General features: G+C 37.4%; 1 long non-coding RNA gene across 1 annotated transcript; it reads left to right on the forward strand.

Moving 5' to 3' along the window:
* The first annotated feature begins 1246 nt into the window (after nucleotides 1–1246).
* LOC124859387 lies at nucleotides 1247–2672 on the forward strand. The gene is made up of 4 exons (XR_007036081.1): nucleotides 1247–1658; nucleotides 1740–1962; nucleotides 2118–2151; nucleotides 2449–2672. It is a non-coding gene; the product is annotated as an uncharacterized LOC124859387 (long non-coding RNA).
* Nucleotides 2673–4243: the final 1571 nt, after the last annotated feature.

Consider the following 4243-nt stretch of genomic DNA (forward strand, 5'->3'; position numbering starts at 1 on the left):
CTCGTTTTATGGGTGACCTGTAAACTGCAATGATTCCAACTGCCGGAGATGGTCCACAACTATACCACTCTTTAATGGAAAGAAAGAAAATAGGTTCATATTCAGTTCATAGTCAGTTCATTTCTCTGTGTTTAATACTGTCCGTTAGAATAGTTAATTGTTTTGTGTTTAGTTTATTGTTTTGTTTACTTGTGCTGTGTTCCTCTGTGCTATTGGTTTTATTTCTCTTAGATCTCTGTTTATCTTTCCCCCTTGGTTTGTAGTTCTTTGTGTTTTAGTTCAGTCTCCTCTGTGGTAATTAGCCTCTCTCCCTCAGTTTCCTTGTTGTCATACTGCCCTAGCTGTCCCACATGATCTCCTGATTAACTTACCAGCCTTCAATGTCATTCCCCACACCGCCCTCAATTTTTACAGCTCAGAGGACAAGTATTTTGCAGGTTTTCCCACTTGCAAATCATGTAAAAGTCTTTCATTTTTAATCATAGGTACTCTTCAACTATGAGTGACAGAATCTACAACAAAAATCCAGAACATCACATTGTGTGATTGTGTAATTAATTAGCATTTTATTGCTTGACATAAGTATTTGATATATCAGAAAAACAAGAGATAAGAGATAAGACCAAAACTGAACTCTTTAGGTGTCATTGCACACTTCATATTTGGCGTAGGACACTGATCATCCCCACATGGCTTTGTATAAGAACGGATCAATAGAGACATTCTTGATAAGAATGTGAAGAGGAAATTCTTCAACAAGACAGTCATCCCAAACAAACAATCAAGGAATATCTCAGTTGGTTACAGAGAAAGGGCTACATGGTGACACAGTTGGTAGCAGGTTGTGGGTTTGAATCCTGGGCAGGGGTTTGTGCACAGGGAGTGCAAGTACAGAGGGACATTTGTCTTTTTATTATTCAATCAAACAAAATAATTTCAATCAAAAAAAAATCCTTATGTGATCAAAACTTTTAAAATTGCAATGAAATATTTTATTTTTGAAAGTAAAATTTAGCATAGAAAACCAGTTATCTTAAATTCAAATTATCATTATTTTATCTCACAAATATAAGAGTTATTCACAAACCTGCCAGGATCTGTGTGTGTGTGTGTGTGTGTGTACTGTGTTGTATTCATTGTCTCAGTGTTTCTCAGTTGGTGCTGGAGGTTCTCAGGTGCTCTGGGTGACAGGTGCGACCTATCTGCTGATTGCATGGAGGAGTACTTAAGCGGGAGGCTGCCAGCACTTCGCCACAGTGTTTGCCTTAGTGGTAACAAGCTCAGCCTCTACTGATTTTTTGCTTCATTTTTGTGCTCCTTGTAACTTTGTATTTTGCTCCCTTGCAGGTTTCTAGCATAAGGCTTTGTTTACCTTGCCTTGTAGAAATTGGATCTTTGTTTTTGTGGACTTCGTTCCCAACCACCTGTACTTTTCGGACATGGACCAAGCTGGCGGTTTCCCGCTTCCTCCTCCTTCAGGACCACGGCATAAGCGTACCCTTTTCCACCATCCAACACAAGTACCCGCACCCAAGCTATCTCTGCTTTTCACCAAGTCCTCTCAGACAGCACCAGAGAGAACAGCTGAGCAACTCCTACTTCGCAAGCCAAGACCCTGAATCCCTCGACCCCCTGGTGGTTCAAGCGGCAACAATTTAGTAAGCCGTTTCTCAGATCTTTTAGTCATTTTTCTACATTATCCTTTGTTCATCAGTCATTTCTCCTTCCTTCCCGTACAGTTGGCGTTTCCCCGCTCCTGATTATTTTGCTGAAAAAAAAAAAGAAACACCTTGCATTCTGTTACATCTGAGCGTTTTTCTGTATGTGAGTCAAAGCTGTCTCGAAAGCTTTGACAAAAACAAACTTGTTTTGCACATATCAGAAATCCTTGGTTAATAACTATGTTCTGTGAGACACCCTTCTGCTAACTATAGCAGCAATGCTAAAGCTGGAAAACACAAGGTAATGCTGTAACACAATGTGTCAATGGGACTATGTAAATTTACACCACAGATGTCAACCTGAAGTGACTGTAATTAGATATTTTTTCTTTCTCAGTCACATAATCACTGTGGTGAAATGTGAGTCTGAAATATGTACTTTTCTTCCCAATGCAGAATCCAAAACCAAATTGGCAGATCACAGGCCGAGGTAGGATTTTGACACATTTTTCCAAATTTTTGTTTGCGTATGTATGTGTCTTGTATTTAGTTTCATTATTTCAATGTTTCTTGCTGTGTGAACAATGGTGTTTAAACATACTGTGAACAAATCCTTATAATGAATGAATTAAATGTTGTACTTATAAAGTATATTTACAGTTGTGTGTATTTGAAACTGCTAGAATTTTGACTTGATTTTATGTCAACACATTTTTCTTTTATTGCATGAATCAATAGGACAACTATGTTCCAGCCCTAGTTTAGTTTTGGTTGTTCTTCCTTGCAGTGTTTGAAAAGAGGCCTTCTGCAGGTGCTGGTGGCTAGCTTGATTGCTGTCTGCTTGTCAAGAACTGCTACACATGCTTCTGCAGCCCTCTGAGATCATTTGTTTGGTTTGTCTCTTATGTTTAGGCTGTGTTGGCTTTGTTTATTGATGGGGTTTTTGGTTAACCTGCAATTTGGCTTTTCAAGTATCTTTTATTTAAATGTATTAAATATTTTAAGCAAAAATCATTGTGTGGTGTTTACCCCTCCCGCAACGGCTCCGACATATAAGGTTGTGATAACATGAAAGCTTGTATTATGTACTGGAATGTTTATATAGACATTATTTGCCAGTGTAAATTACAAAGTCATGTATTTTTTATTTTTATTTTTTAAGCTTTTGATATCTATCTTCTAAATTAACTTAAGATATCATTATGATAGTTTGAACCATTATCCACAAATTATAAAGCCCAGCAGAAGCAGAATAACGACTCACTCAGCCATACTTACCGACAGAATATTTAGTAAATTATCTGAAATGCAGTTCAAGAAGTGGGCTTCTGATAATTTATAGAACTCATAATTTCACTTTTTTTTTTTTTTTTTGTGATTTCCATTCCTGTCTGGAGAAGAGGGAGAGCCTTTATACACAAGGAAATACCAGAAAATGAAAAGGTCTTCAAAGCTGAAGTTGGATTAGTGGAATGTGGTGTATGAAGAAAAGGATGTAAAAAGCGCTTTTGAAACAATTTTGAATGTGCTGACTACTTTATAAATCAAATGCTGCCAAATAAGTAAAATAACAGAACTGTATACAGATATGCCATGAATCACAATTATTACAAAATGCTTGTAAATGAGAAATATTTATAGACAATTTATAAAATCCAAAATCTTTGGAGCAGAACAGAATTATATTATAAAAATAAATTGACTAGGATGAGGATATGTAAGAGAAAATATCTAATTTGTATTAAAAAAAAAAACTATATGGGAAAAAGTGAATAATCTAATATAGATTATCCTGAATATTTTTGTTCAGAATGATAGGATTTTAAGCAAGTAATAACTTTCAAAAACCTGTAGATACAAATAAAATTTTAGATATAGTTATTAAATCTAAGAAATAGACATCTGTTGACTGCAATGGAATAATGACATTAGTTGAGACTGTCACTGATGTTATCACAAATTATTCATCTATAGTTTTTCATTCCCAACTGAAACATTTCCAAGCAAAATTAAAACAGTCAAGGTAATTCAACGGTACAAGGCTGGAGACAATTACCACTTCACTAATTACAGGCCTGTATCTTTACTCTGCCAATTCTTCAAAATACTGGAAGGGCTGTTCATTTGAAGATTAGACCAATTCATGGGAAAGAACAATAATTTACTGTTAGCCAGTATGACGGGCTGCACGGTGGCGCAGTTGGTAGCACTGTTGCCTTGCAGCAAGAAGGTATTGGGTTTGATTCCCAGCCGGGGGTCTTTCTGCATGGAGTTTGCATGTTCTCCCCGTACATGTGTGGGTTCTCACCGGGTACTCCAGCTTCCTCCCACAGTCCAAAAACATGCCTGTTAGGTTAATTGGTCTCTCTAAATTGCCGTTAGGTATATGAATGAGTGTGTGCGTGGTTGTTTGTGTGTTGCCCTGTGATGGACTGGCGACTTGTCCAGGGTGTACCCTGCCTCTTGCCCCTGCTGGAGATAGGCACCAGCTCCCCCGCGACCCACTATGGAATAAGCGGTAGAAAATGACTGACTGACTGATAGCCAGTATGGTTTCAGACAAAACACATCTACATCAATGA

This window comes from Girardinichthys multiradiatus, chromosome 22 (genome assembly GCF_021462225.1).
Source record: "Girardinichthys multiradiatus isolate DD_20200921_A chromosome 22, DD_fGirMul_XY1, whole genome shotgun sequence".
In the NCBI taxonomy this organism is placed as follows: Eukaryota; Metazoa; Chordata; class Actinopteri; order Cyprinodontiformes; family Goodeidae; genus Girardinichthys; species Girardinichthys multiradiatus.